This window comes from Lucilia cuprina, chromosome 5 (genome assembly GCF_022045245.1).
Source record: "Lucilia cuprina isolate Lc7/37 chromosome 5, ASM2204524v1, whole genome shotgun sequence".
In the NCBI taxonomy this organism is placed as follows: Eukaryota; Metazoa; Arthropoda; class Insecta; order Diptera; family Calliphoridae; genus Lucilia; species Lucilia cuprina.
Window position 1 is genome coordinate 59039541 of NC_060953.1, and position 17060 is coordinate 59056600.

Here is a 17060-nt window from a genome sequence, read left to right on the forward strand (position 1 = left end):
CTATAGACTAGACTATAGACTAGACTATAGACTAGACTGTAGACTAGACTATAGACTAGACTATAGACTAGACTATAGACTAGACTATAGACTCGACTATAGACTAGAATATAGAATAGAATATAGAATAGACTATAGACTGTAATATAGACTAGAATATAGACTAGACTATATACTAGAATATAGTCTAGATTATTGACTAGTCTATAATATAGTCTATATATTTTAGACTGACTATAGAGTAGACAATTCACTAACACAGTCTATAGACTAGACTATATAGTAGACATTAGACCATCGAGGTTTCTGCACTTTTTTTCAAAAAATTCACAATTGTCCCACTCAACTATAACCTGTACTTATTTCATCAAATTGCAATTTACTTGGTCATCGTCAGCTTATTGCACGCGCTTCAATGAATATTTTTTTCGCTAATGTTTGTAAGTTTGTTTGCGCTTTGCAAGCGATTTATTTTAACTGATAGAAAGCAACGGTACATACTGTTTTCCCGTTTTCTACCATTAAATTTCATCGAGTACAACCCCCGAATTCTTGCAAAAGGCTACTTGCTTTAAACAAAGAAAAATAAACAAGGAAGTAAATATTTTAAACACACACACATACGTATATATGTATGTATGTTTTGTATTTTAAACAAACATTTTAAATGAAATTAATTTTACTAAAAGTAAATTTTGCAAAATATATAATTTGAAAAATTCTTCACTTTAAAATCGCGTGCTACAAACCCAATCCAGATACTAAGACACACCGACAACACACATACGCATGGTTATCAGTTAAAAACTCGTGTTTATATAGAAGCATGGGAACATGGGAAAACTGTACTGGACTCCCCGCCCGTCAAGCAAAAAGGGGTGTATGTGTGTGAATGACCACCACTTATCACTTGCATTGCTGTCGAGAGTAAGAGAACTGAAGTAAAAATGTTTCAATAAAGTAATTTATACTCAATATTTTAGACTTTACTTAATCATTTTTTAGACCACAATTTAGCCGGTCTTTACTTATGTTATTTTATGCAGGTGAGCATATACTTTATCCTTACATACATACAAACATATATACATATGTAGGTTTTCGCCAATTTACTTCCTTCTATTGGTTTCAACCAACAAGCCAAAAGCCCCTGCTTTCTGGAACCATATTTACGTGCACATGTCTCATTTAATCTTGTTCATTCATGTTAAATTAAATATTTTGACAACTTTTTCAATATGTTTTATATATTTTTTTTTTGTTCAGCATGATTATTATGTATTATAAAAGAAATTTGTGATAATTATTTTTTTTTTTGTACCAAAAAGTATGCGATCACTTGGTGGCCAATGTCTATGAAGAAACAGTTTTCTCAGCATAAATTAACGTTTTAGTGTTGGGTGCCCAAAATTTTGCAAGTGTTTTTAACTGCTGGTAGTTTTAATTAAACAATTTAGAAAACTTTCAAAAAATTTAAATAACTTGCTATAAATTAGGGCATATTTGAGTAGATATTATTTACTTATTTATTTATCATAAAGGGGGGCAATAAAACATCTTCTTAAACAAGAAGATCAGTTAATGATAAAATAAATTATGTATTTTTACTAATGTTGACAGGTGATTTATATCCTGGGGATTTACTAAGTAGCAAAGTGTAAAAAGTGAAAAAAACATGCGATTTTCTTTAAATTTAATTTTCAATTTAAATTTTTTTTTACTAAGCATTTAGACAAGCTGTATATATTTATTTAGGCCGTTAGCGATAACGGAAAGATATCACGATCACAATAAAGAAATTTAGTTGTAAAAAACTATTTGTGATTTTCTTATGTTTTATTATATTTTTTAAGTAAATTTGTGACATTTTCTAAGATCATAAGATCAGGGGTCTCCTCCACCCTTTAAAAGTAGCTGCTTGAGTTATTCGATCAATGATTCTGTTTGCATCACGTCAACATAATCCGAATCATATTTCAGCAACCAGTCGAATAAAGAATACCCGCCTTATGCAAAAACGATTATTAAGTTAACAATGGTTGTTAAAACCTGTTTTTATATGGAAAAAGTGTGCAGTAAACCACTGTTAACTTTAATAATCGTTTTTGCATAAGGCCCTACTTCTTTAGCTCTTTTTTAAAGATCTCTTTCTCTCTATTTATTTATCGTATTCAAAAATTCAAAATCTTTAAAGCACCAACTAATTTTGAAGCTATGACGTCACAATTAGTTGAAACTCTCAGTAGGGGATTTCTTCCTTCTCACACACTGACATTCCGACTTAGCCGGAATAATGAATGATATGAGGATCTCTGTTACAAATAAATCCAACAATTATAAACCACATACTTGTGAAACCCCTCACAAAAAACCGAAAATTTTTACCAAAAAAAACCAAACTTTTTCATACAAAATATAAAAATGAGGAAAAAGGAAAAAATAAGTGAAAAAAACAAAAGTTTTCCCCCAAACACCCGAGCTGGATCCGCGGCTGGCCTATGGAGTTTTTATGTCGGGCTCGATACAGTTTCATTCTTTTGGATTATATACCTTGATCTCAAATTTTGAAAATTTATTGTCCTGTGTAATCGATGTAGAGATCACATGGTGCAAAATGAGTATCTTGACTATGAATACGTCGAACGAGAAGTAATTTCCGTAATATGTTCAAGTTCCCTCCGTAGAGGTGATTAATGTCTGAAAACGATTTATTTGAAACATTTGCAAATATTTTTCGTTTATCCAAAATCAAAACGATGCAAGATGTTGTAATGTTCACTCTATCCATGCAGGGGTTCGGAAAAAGTTGACTCGTTCGATTCTAATCGCCTGTAAACTTGCTTACAAGATATCTAGCATTATTTAGATCACTAATATTTTATTTTTGCTACCAGAACTTTAGCCTGTAAATTTTATATTTTCTTAAGTTATCAAATAGGCCCATACCAAGGCGTTATAGTCTGAACTATAAAGATTTTAGCAGTCGTAGTGAGGGCAATTGTCACATGGATTAGCAATACGCTTCGATATGTATGTATAGACTTAGAGTACAAATGACTATACGGCATCCAGCTATGGGTAACAGCATCATCATCTAATTTTGGAAAACTGCAAAGAAAGCTGATGCCTCGTGGTACATTTGCAATAGTAATATTCACAGGGATCTCAATGTCCCCATAATACATGAGGAGATCAAACTCTCCAGTTTAACAAACTTTCGAACTTAATGGATCACCCCAATCCCTCTGCCAGGGACTTACTGCTATTTGAGGGTCATAGACGACTGAGGAGAATAGAAATACTGGATCTTGCCAGACAATAAAAACAACATTAGTCATAGTTTAGGTATATATTAGGTATAGGGTAGAAAGGGGACCATACGCCACTTTTTTGAGGCGGCCTCAAATTAAAACCAAAATACATATTCATAATTTTTTCTTGGTTCGGATACTTAGATATTTTGGCTTTAGTTTTATTCCTTTCAATATTTCCTAAGTCATCCTCATGTACATATTATTTTAACTTTTCCACACTGACCAAAAACGGTGACACCGCCCTATCCATGGGGTAAATGCGCCAAGGGGATGGGGAAGATTTATCATTTGTAAAATAAAAGCAAAAATTACAAAAATATAATCCTCTTTTGCTGTTTTATACATTAAACAAAGTACAATAAACCAGATATTTATTGTTTATATCACAAAACTTAACAAAAAAATTAATACAAATTATTACTAAGTTTTTCGGGCTTCTTAGTAATAATTATGTTTTATTATTCAATATTATTGACGATCTAATACTGACCAATATATTTTTTCTATCACAAAAACTAAAAAAGTTAGCACAAAAAGTTCACACAGTGAAATATCTTCACAGCCCTTTGAAAAAAAATTAATCATGTCTGTCTCCCATCATATGTAAAGTTAAGATTTTCAGAGATGATAGATAATCGATAAACGAAACAAGATTTGATAATGCGATAAAATCGATTACTCAGTTTTCAAGTTATTCGCTATTGGCAGATGTGCCCCTATGGCGAATGATCCCCCTTCAACCCTACTTAATTAATAGGTATATTTTAGTAATAGGTGTTAATGTCATTAGTGAAATAAGACATGATCTCTGCAGTGCAAAACTCTGGTTTGTGACACAAGAAGGTTAGAAGTTAAACTAACAGGAAGTATTATTAAAAAGACCAATCCCTACAGCCAATAAAGTTTTACAAACTTTGAACTAAAATAAAACATAATATTTATTTGTACACATCGGACAAACGGATTACCTGATAAATTCCTTTTCTGTGATTTTGTTTCTTTTTATAAATTTGTCTTGTTATTTTAATTTGTTTAAACAAATAAATGAATTCATTTAAAATGTATGTATGCATTCACTTTTATTTAAACATAGTAGCCAAAAAATCAAATTAAATCATTTACAACGAACATGCATGCATGGATATGAGTTCTTTATTCATTCACTTTATACAAATGAAGCAAAAGACTTGCATCCTGGCAAAAGAAGAACAAAAAACAAAAAGGAAAAAAACTCGTGCCAATTTCCTATACATCTTTATAACTATGTATTAAATGCCGCTTTTATAGATTTCTGTTTTAAAATGCACAAAAAGAAACAAAAAAAAATAAAAAAAAAGTTATTTGGAAAAAAATACACAAAACGAAAGAATGAACGAATGAATGACTGAGTGAATGAATGATATTAAATGTGATGTTAGCTTAAGAATCACTTAATACAAATGAGATTTTCAATTTAATCATTTTGTTTGCGTATTAAATTTGCATCGATAACTGTCTGTATTTGACCAACAGGCACATACGATGCCAGCAAAAAAAATAAAACCGAAAAAAATTCATACAAAATAAAACAAAAATACAGAAAAGCATATGAAATGGAAACTTAGCTATAGACTAATGGACAGACAGACAAATATATGTTTTTACTGTCCATCTGGTTCGACGATTTGTATGCTGAATTTTCAAACCATTCATTTATTTCAACGTTTGTCAATGTAAATATGGATTGCCATCCATGTTATAGCAAATACACGTAGTCAAATAAACAGATATGAGAATAATATTAGAAATCTTTTGGGGAAGGTTATACCTTAAACTCTATCCTGGTTATATGTAAGGTTGTTTTCATACAGAATTTTTGAAGATTTCAATATTCTATAAAGATTGGTTATAAAATCAATTAATTATTCAATACTACTATACGTGCAATCACAACTGTAACTGCAGACAATAATACTATGATAATATAAATACAAATATATTTGTATATGGATAAAAGTAGCAGCAGTGGCAAGCAGCAGCAAGCAATAGCAAGCAGGTCGTTGTCATTTTGGGTGCATGATGTGAAGATAGTGATGAGGAGAATAACGATGGTGGTAGGAAAATTGCAAAGATCCCCATACTAAACTAATACTATACACATACATACATACATACATAAATAGATGCCAATGTTTGTCACCGTATACAAGTACAAATACAATACTGATGGCCCATATGGTAAATTGTACTTGTATTTACAAACAAATATACTAGAGTGTAGTAAATTGAAGACAAACATACCGAGTATATACATTTCTATTTGTTGGCTTGACTTTAACAAACATATTCGTAGGCAATAAAGATTGGACACTTTAATACACTCGAAAGAAAAATGTTGGTGAGAAATAGGAAAATTATAAAATTTTTAACTCGAAATGTAATTGGTCAGTAATTGAAGACTCTGAAAAAAATGTCTTCTTAAGGATCAAATACATACTCAGAATTAGAAAAGATGGGCTTAGTTCTCTTAGAGAAAAATTTACATTTTCTCCCAACTGATAGAGGGAGAGAATCTCCTAAGGGTCAGAGGAAACTTTGAACAAAAAGGGTTTTTAAGAGTTTCGGATCATGACAAAAACCCTCGTCCTATATATACAATAGATGGTAACTTGCAAAATTTGCTAAAGAAGTAATTATCAAACTAAGATCCTAGTTATCTGATTTACACCCGAACTGTTACTAGCAAACTAAGTGAGGACAAAAACCTCATGAGAATTTTCGATTACAGACTTATGACACTTGATTTAAGGCGATTAGTTCTTTAGTTACGATCCGATCGATTGATCCAGAAAACCACGGAATTAATACTGGCCTACTGATCACCGGAATCTTTTGGAGGAATATTAACAAGATATACACTATCCGTAACACTATTCATCAATTCTGGAACAGTGTAATAATGTCAATGAACGTGACATATCATGCAAAAGTGTCACAATATCTATAAGTAAAATGATATAAGATCTATCGAAGCGATATGCAAACACATCACAGATGGGATGGTTTTTGTTGAATCGACAGCAGTACCCTGAGGCTTGACCATTGCTGCCCTGTTGCTTAGCTGTCATCAAAATGAACATGAACATTATGACACTTTTGAAAACTGTCATAACCACCATGGACACATGAATCTTTTTGCTGTATCGTATATGACGTATATGACTGGTAACCAACGTGAATACATGTTGGACTTATTTCACATTGGTACTTTCACAACCGCAGATTGAGCTTATTAGACGACTTAGTAATACCCCTTTACACGTCGGTGAAAATTTTTAAACATGGTTCATATACAAACACTTTTCTCAAGTAATCGAGCAGTCTAGTCTCTGACCATTTATGCCCCGTTGCTTAACTCTCGTCACATACGTTTAGAACTTTGCAGATGGGATGATATCTGTTGAATCGACAGCAGTACCTAGAGACCATGGCTGTCCCCTTGCTTAAGGTCAGCAATGCAAAAACGTCACAGATGGGATTATATCTGTTAAATCGACACCAGTACCTAGAGGCCTGATCATGGCTGCCCCGTTGCGAGATGAAAAAAACGTCACTTCTATTTACAACGTTGTAGATTATATGGCATCTGTTGAATCGGCATATACATATATACTTGCAAAAAAGGAATATTCAATGGCATCACTTGTATATGAAACCTTACAGCCATTACCATTCGACCCACAACATGATTTCATTCATACAACACATTTACTCCAAGCATACGAATAGTTGAAGGCCGCATAACACCAAATATATCCTATTCACTTGATACCAACTCATTTCCAACTTATTCCGAATTATAAATTTTTCTGTATATCAATATCTTCACGAGTACGGATTAAACTGCAGCCAGTGCGACAAGACATAGTCTGATACTCCACTCTGTGGAGCACTGATTCCCGTGGTACCAGATAATAAGACAGCTTGGTGTGATCCCTGGTAATATTATTCCAAGAAAAGAACAGGATTTTCAAGCGGTCACTATTAAAGTAGAGCCTTCGCAGGTAAATAGAACAAGTTAAAGCTTGATGTAATGCACCTCTAAACATCAGAATCGTTCCCTTTTATGTACATAAGGCTACCTTGTGTTATCCCTAATAATGTAATTCCAGGAAAAGGCAGAGGACAAGAATTTTAACCGGTCACTATTCAAGTATAGCCTTCGCCGATAAATAGAATAAGTTCAGAGCTTGATGTAATGCGCCTCTAAACTTCTGAGCTGTTTCCTTTAATGTACATAGACACAACATATTAGTCGTACCGAATACCATACTTTGGATCAATGATTAATATCAATTTTTCTTACAAGTGAATTTTGTGTCTTACAGCCACAATTTTTCGAGTGTATTTTATGCGTACATTTGTATACTTTTATGTTGATGGTAGGTTAGTTTTGTGAACATTAGCCGCTGGCTATAAAGTTTATAAAAGCATTTTGCACATGGACTCAGGCCATCCAGCACCAACTAGCAAGCAAACTGGATGGCCTGCTGGATGGTACGTACATACTTATGCATGATGGCAGGCAGGCAGGCAGACATTGGACACAAACACATTTTGCTTTGCGCATTTGAAATAAGCTTCTTAAAAAAACATGAACTGCAAATTATTCTCAACATTTATCGTTTTGTTATCAATGGCTGCGTGTATCTGTCATTGTTTGTATGATTATATACGATATGAAATGATACGTTATACCAATGATACCATCATGCAGAGAGACGCTTTGCTCTACCACCGTCATCTAGGCAATCGATTGAAGTTTCATTTACACTATTAGCTCTTAAAATAACACAGAATTGATATAGAAAAAAATTGGATTTTTCTTTTTTTTGTGAAAATATATAAAACTGTTTTTTATAATCGAATTTACTGGGTAAAAGTCAGAATGATATATGCAACAATGATCCATGTGATGTGTAACCATATGCCGACACTCAGTATGTATGTACATAGTATGTGTGTATGTTTATGATGATGATGGTGTGTCATGACATGGTTGTGCAAATATTCAATTTATTTGGTGGTAGTAAAACAACAACAAAACACTCAAACATTTCTTTTAGTTTCCCTACAAAATACTATAGTAGGAAAGTGTAGTGCACAGGTTGCAATTGCAATGTCGTCATTTGCCAGTTTCTATTTGCCAGCTATTTATCGACATTATAACTGATAGATAGATGACTGAATGACTGACTGACTGTCAGTTTGACGGAGTAAGCTAAATGAATAGCTGACTAGTTGAACTGTTTGAAATTACACATAGTACATTGATTTTTTTTTCAAACAACTAAAGTCGAGTTCAGTTTACATTCATATGAATACTTTTAGAATGTTAAGTAAACAATTTTTACTAAAGTTTACACATTTAGCTTCTTGTTTTTGTTGTTGTTTTTTTATCCAATTTTATTTGTACAACACAAAGTTTAAACAGTTTTGTTAAGTTACCAGCAGCTCTAGTAATTTGCCCCTAATGGGTTAATATATTTACACTATTGCTACTGTTGCTATATTTTTTTTAAACAAATACTATTAAATGTTTCTGTTTCTGCTGCTGTTTTCTTTTTTCGTTTTGTTTACAGAAAGTGCCAAATGACCATTGATGTTTTTTGTATAATGACCAAATAGTCCCATAGTTGGAGTCGCTTTTAATTCTACTACTCACCACCACCACTCGCTTAACATTTATGGAAAAATGTCATCAAAGTCAGACTGTTCGCAAATAATAATCATCATGTTATTTTTTATTCTGTTGCTGCTGTTGCTGTTGATAGTGTAATTTGTTCGTTGGTTTTTTGTGTTTTCTGTTAATTAAGTTTAATTATTAAAATATTGTAAATGATCTTTGTTTTAAGTGTGTTTGTAAAATGTTCAAATGGACATGACAACTTTATGTAAGGTCATGAACTGTGTTTAAAAATAACTTTAGCTAATATTACTATGGGAATCTTGAAAATTTTAATAATGATTTCTATAAAAAGAATATTAGGAAATTTAATTAGCGAGCCCTTTTGAAAAATACTTATAGATGAAAACATACGTCAATAAATGTTTAACCCAGAGAACAAACTGATGAACAGAAATTCTGAATTAAAACCTTAGATCGGTTATAGTTCTGGAAATAACGCCCCAATCAAGAAAATAATAAATATCTGCGTTAACTAATATATTCATCTAAAATCAATTTTATTGTCAAACTCTCTAATCACAAATAAAGGAAAAACTAAAAAGGCTGAATTAAATCGTAAAATGCGCAATATTCTCTCAGTGTAATAAAACATTTTATAACTGGATTGAGAATAAGTTGAATAATTGACCTTTTATTCAACTGATAACTGATTCTACTTTGAAGTCTAGTACTTAATATGAGAATGACGGAATTTTATATAATATTTTAGTCAGTCAGTCAGAATTTTTTTTATTTGTTTTGAGTGATTTTATCATCACAACAACAACGAGAGGTAAGATTAGGTCAACCTTCACGGTATGATTAATGTATATTTTTAATTATTAGATCATATGTTGATAATACAATGTTGTACGTTGTTAATAACATTATAATCAACAGAAAATGTGAAAAAAACATAAGTGCACTTTAAAAGATTTTTATTAAGTTTTATTTTTATAAAATTACACAAATACTCTTAAATGAATTGATAGCAGTATTTGACGAAGTAGCAAAAAAGTGATACTTTCTTATCAAGAATTATTCGCAAACACACACACAGTTTTAATTAAATATTTTAAATAAGAAATACAGCTGATGAAACACAACAAGTGGGAACAGTGGGTAGTAAAAGTTGATATTAGAAGAAAAGTTAAATGTTTGTAGGGTGCTAATGACTAACCAACCAACTAAATTAATAACTTACTAACTAACCAACTAACTGACTAACCAACTAACCAACTAACTAACTACCTAACTTACTAACTAACAAACAAACTAACTAACTAACTAACTAACTAACTAACTAATTAACTAACTACCTACCTATCTAGCCAACCAACCAACTAAATTAATAACTTACTTACTTACTTACTTACTTACTTACTTACTTACTTACTTACTTACTTACTTACTTACTTACTTACTTACTTACTTACTTACTTACTTACTTACTTACTTACTTACTTACTTACTTACTTACTAACTAACTAACTAACTAACCAACTAAGTGACTAACCAACTAACTAACTAACTAACCAACTAACCAACTAACTAACTAACTACCTAACTAACTTACTAACTAACTAACTAACTAACTAACTAACTAACTAACAAACTAACAAACTTACTAACTAACTAACTAACTATCTATCTATCTATCTATCTATCTATCTATCTATCTATCTATCTATCTATCTATCTATCTATCTATCTATCTATCTATCTATCTATCTATCTATCTATCTATCTATCTATCTATCTATCTATCTATCTATCTATCTATCTATCTATCTATCTATCTATCTATCTATCTATCTATCTATCTATCTATCTATCTATCTATCTATCTACCAAACAACCAACTAAATTAATAACTTACTTACTTACTTACTTACGTACTTACTTATTTACTTACTTACTTACTTACTTACTTACTTACTTACTTACTTACTTACTTACTTACTTACTTACTTACTTACTTACTTACTTACTTACTTACTTACTTACTTACTTACTTACTTACATACTTACATACTTACTTACTTACTAACTAACAAACTAACTAACTAACTAACTAACTAACTAACTAACTAACTGACTAACTAACTAACTAACTAACTAACTAACTAACTAACTAACTAACTAACTAACTAACCAACTAAGTAACTAACTAACCTACTAACCAACTAACTAACTAGCTAACTAACTTACTAATTAACAAACTAACTAACTAACTATCTACCTATCTATCTATCTATCTATCTATCTATCTATCTATCTATCTATCTATCTATCTATCTATCTATCTATCTATCTATCTATCTATCTATCTATCTATCTATCTATCTATCTATCTATCTATCTATCTATCTATCTATCTATCTATCTATCTATCTATCTATCTATCTATCTATCTATCTATCTATCTATCTATCTATCTATCTATCTATCTATCTATCTATCTATCTATCTATCTATCTATCTATATGTCTATTTATTTATTATGCTTTTTGCTTTGTTATAAATTGTATACATTATACCACTTTTGTTTGCCACTGTTAAATGTGTGAATTACGTTTAAATATTTGTATGTACCGAGTACATATAATTTATTTTCTTTTTTATTTTTTCATATTTATTTGCGGACACATTCTTCCAGACTGAATGGCATTTTTAAGTAATTAGGTAATTGCTAATCTAAGCACAAAAGTGTTCAACACCAGCACCGCCAGCAGCAGTAATAGCAAAAAAAGCAACAACTGGTGTATAAAGAAAATATTTAAGTTTGAAGCAAAAAAAAAAAAAAATCTAACTGACACGAATTTCAAAACTACTTATTAAAATTACTAATGATGGAAATATTCTATTTTAATTTCATTTCCATAATATTTTATTTTTTTGCTGTTTAGTTTTATACCATACAATGGAATGTTGAATAAAATAAACAAAAAAGCTACAAAAGTAGTAAAAAGCGAAAGCAAATAGTTTTTGATAAGAAGCCAAAGCAAAAAATAAAAAAAACGTTTTTGGAAAATTGAAATGAAATTTGTATTGTCTTAAATAACTGAGTTAATGTTACGTAAATGAGATTTTTTTGCATAAAAAAAAAACACTTTTGAATTTTAGCACAGATGTTCAAATAACGCATGTCATAGCAAAAACAACTTAAACAATAAAATAATTATTTTAAAAAAATTTTATTAGAAATTTTCTTTGTTTTAAAATTATGTATAGTTTTTCTTTATATTTAATAAAAATTTAATTATGGTTTAATTAGTTAATAAAAAAATTGCAAAATATATGACTGATAACGGAATTGAATAAACAGATGTTTTTATATATTTCAAGTTTTTCCTATAATTTATGTTTTAATTAGTTACAAAATCAAAAAAATAAAACTGATTACTGGACTCAATTAAATAATGCTTTGTTTAGCTTGTCATTAAGCACTTTATAGGCTCAAAGAAGTGCTTTGTTTAAAATTGGCTTTACATATACATTTATTATAACAAAATATGCTATTTACAGATATTTTCTTAATATAAGCGTTATTTAAGGATTTAAATCCAATTTGATGATTTTCATATAAACATCGATATTTATTGGAATATGCGATCACACTTTTTCCCCTATCTCCCTGATTTGAACGTTTTTAAGAATATACAATGGATCACAAATCTTCACTATTTCCATTATAAAAGTGGTACCTACTCAATTAAAGTTTAGGTAAAAAAACTGTCGCTTTTTTCTTTATAGAAAATCTGTATTGATCGAAACAGATAGTAGTCAGACTTTTATCTAAAGTCTTTTATTACAAAACGCGAATTGTTCACAAATCTATTTCCTTAATGAGTGCATTTTTTAAGGATTCACAGGACATTTTAGGTTTTTTATGTTAAACTTAATTTTCGCAAGAAAGTATGAGTGAGTCAGACTGGAAATGTCCAACAATTATTTTCTAAACTGTTTAAACTGGGAGTAAAACTCCCAACCACTTCAATTGTATCGTGAAGTCGGGCATTATCATGAAGGAATATTACGCTTTCATGTTTTGTGATTATTCTTCGGCAAATGCTCGCTTCAAATAAACTTGTTTTATTTGTACAGGTTCCCCGGATTGGTCTGGCTAGCAGTTTATGAGTAATATGTAGGACTACTAGTAACCTATCAAATATTTGGCTGTGGATTCTGCTGATTGACAATGCTAGATGAAAGATTGTCATCTTAATGTATGGCACTCCTGGGGTAAAGAAGTACTACATCTAGCATCCAGGTACTATAAACTGGTGATGACTCCCTGGCTAATCCGTGAATGGATTGACATGCGGTCTATCCAGAGCACCACCAGAAGGACTTTTCATGTCTGGATTCTCTCTACGGTACTGTTGCCATCTTAACAGATGTCACTGTGTGTTGTAACAGAGCAACCTATGCTGGATTCTGAATTCGTTGAGTATTTCTTACTTATATTACCGTATATCGTTTTTTTTGGTATAAGAATGGAACTAATGTAAGTTGGTAAACGATGGGGAAAGTCTCTGAGACTGATTTAGTATCAGAGAAGTTTAGATAAGTTCTCTGGTGCTGTTGTCTTATCAACAGGATGCATTATATGTCTCTAGCTTGGTTGCACGGACTTTAAGAGGTTAATGAATGCACTGGGTCATTAGTTGATGGGGACTGCCTTCTTGAGAATGTAGTCTTTAATATGCCACCTTTCAATATATCCGAAAAATTGAATTCACCTAATGTTGGGGTCGCCCCCGCTATTGACTTTGGACCAGTGATTGCTTTTCCTTTGCCTGAGTAAGCGTTGGAATTGATCCCATGCTGCCTGTCATTTCGTAACGGGGCTAATGTGGCAAGAGATTAGATAGCTCGTGTACTTCAGCAAAGTTATTGTAGATGATCCGCTAAAGCCATGTACAAAGTTTGCCACCTGAATTCTTCATAGAAGGATTTAGGAGTGTGTGCTAGACTGTTCTCAAGTCTACCCAGTGGGTAAAAAAAAAATCGTAAAAATTTCCATAGCGTAGTGCCCTTAATTCTTCGGATTCAAACTTATTTTAGTTGTAGTGAATGGTTTGAGGTTTCAAAATTACCACTACTAATGCATAAACCATCTGGAAGCGGTGGTGCTTATTCCCAATAATTTTCCATACTCCTGGGGCCTGTTTTATTGGTGAAAAGCTCTACCGGTGTATAGTGGTACTACAGTTACCTCTTTCTGCCGGTTTTATTAAATGGACGGAATTATTTGAATCGTTGTCAGACCAGACAACCTAATCTATGTGGGAACCGAATAAAACATATATCTGACTTCATGGTTATTGTAATTGATCTCAAATCGTGGCATGAATTGCATCGTTTTTTAAATACTGCATCAGTGTGAAATATCTGAATAAGTGCCGTAGAATTGCAATAAGAACATCTTATACTATTTAAAGAATGACTTTGTGTGCGCGATTTTTATTAAGGTTATTGCTACTAGGAGTAAGGACTTTTACTTTTGAACGTGTTGGATGAAATTTACATCATAAATTTTGATGGTTGAATAATATTAAAATTTTCTTTCCTGAACTTCCCTCTTCATGGTTTCAGAGAAAAGTGATGTTTCCCAAGCTTCGATCAAATTTTAAAAGGCACAAAATCCCAAATTTATCTAGCCATAGAAATTAAGCGTTTTATGAAAATCCAATTTTTAATTCACTAATATTGTATTTAAGTAGTAAAGTTATCATTTGAAAATTTTCTTAATAAACACCATACAATTACTTTACGATTCAGTATGTCATTATTTAATAAAAGCAAAATAAACATGGTCGTAGTAAAATGACCAACAACTATAGATCCTTTTACTTTTTATTAGACAATTTAAAAAAAACATACGTTTTCCAGTGACTATAAACTCTTCTATTATTTAACCATAAATTGTTTGCGAAATTGTATGGGAATCAATATGAAAAGTTAAGTAATTTGCTCAAAAACACTATGTAAGTCTGTAACTGTCTATCCGTACGTCTATTTGCAAGTCTATTTGTATAGATATTTTTACAAAAATAATTAATCCCCAAACACCAGTTGCATTGGTTTTTCTTTAGTCATTGCAAAAAAATGTATAAAAAATAAACTTAAAAGTTTTATTAAAAAAAAAATAAAGAATTGAACACATTCATTTAATTTAACCAAAAATCGATGCTTATGAGAGGACTTTTGTCTTGCCATACAAAAAAAAAAAATGCGAATGTGAATATTTCACAAAATCTATATTTATTTAACAGTCTTCCAATAATGTTTCTATTTTTAATATTTACTTGGAACTACTACTGTTTCTTTATTTGTTTTTGATATTTTTTTTGTTTGTTTGTTTCGAAGGTGATCATTAAAATTGAAGAAAAATCTCAACACAGCTGGTAGCAGTGATATGTTTGGGAATAGACGTGCTGTGATACTGATTGCAATTGCCACTTAAGGTTTTTTCTGTTCACCAAAAAAAAAACGAAGTGGCAATGAAATCAAAATAAATTTAGAAAAAAAATAGTAATAAATAATGCACAATAAAAAGTCACGGATGGATATGAGTGGCAACTGAATACACTTATGATTCAATAATTTATGCTGTTGCTTCTGTATTTCTAAAATATTGAAATACAATTATAAATTTTATGAATTTCAAAATCAAGTAAACAAACAAACATTTAATTAGTAAGGAACTGTATTTGTAGCCATTAGATATTCGGAAGCATTTTGAATTGAAGTCAAGTCAAGTCAATTATTATTGTAAACAAATATGAAAGTATAGTCGGGCATGGCTGACCATATAATAACCCTACACCATGAGAATATTTAAAAAAAAAATTTTTATGAAGAAATTTTTATGTTTTACCTTCATTCCAAATTATTTAAGCAAATTATTGATAAAAAAAACAAAATTTTCTAAAGGAGGCTTTATATAGGAGTATAGGTCGAACATGGGCCATCATTCCAAATTATTTAAGCAAATTATTGATAAAAAAAAAAACAAAATCTTCTAAAGGAGGCTTTATATAGGAGTATAGGTCGAACATGGGCCAATCTTCATTAAATTTGGGAAAAGGATATATTTTTAAATTTAATTGCTAGTTTTGACATTTTTTGAAGGGGGGTTCGTATGGGGGCTATGATCAAATAAAGGCCGATCATTACGAAAATCGGTAGTGTCATTTATACTTCTATAAAATTTATTTTTTATTTAAAGTGATAAGAGTATATTTGACGTAATTATGGCATAAAAAGCTTAAATCGAAAGGTACGGTTGTATGAGGGCTGATTGTAATAATGGACCAATTTCAACCATTTTCAATAGGCTTCGTCCCTGTACTAGAAAACAAGCTTGGTCCAAATTTGAAAATTGTGGTCTGCACTTGCGCACAAGGTTTACATGGACAGCCAGCCGGACGGACAGACAGACATGTCTTAATTGACTCAAGAAATGATTCTGAATCGATAGGTATACTTTAAGGTGGCTATAGGATCAATAATTTTATGTGTTACAAATATCAGCACAAACGTATAATACCCTCCCCACTATAGTGGTGTAGGGTATAATGATTCTTACAACAAAATTGTAAATTAAATAGACAAAAATAGTTAAGACAAGTAAATGTGTATTTGAAATTGAAAACCATGGGCCGTAAGAATGATCTAAGATTGTGTATCTAATTAACTAACTAACTAACTAAGCAACTAACTAACTATCTACACACACTCTATTACAACAAAATGTAATAGAGTGTCTATTTAAAGTGACACAAAAATTATAAAAGTTACACCCTAATTAGAACTTTATATGTGTATGTTTGCTCTATTTACATAAGTATGTTTTTTTACCAGATTTGTCGATGTTTGTAACGCAAAAATATATTCGACCTATACCCACCTTAAAGATCGGCTTAGAATCATTTTCTGAGTCATGTCCGTCTGGCTGATTGTTCAATCTCTTCATTATATTTTATCGACATAGGGCCACATTTGTCTCTGCTCCGTTTGTAACACATCGA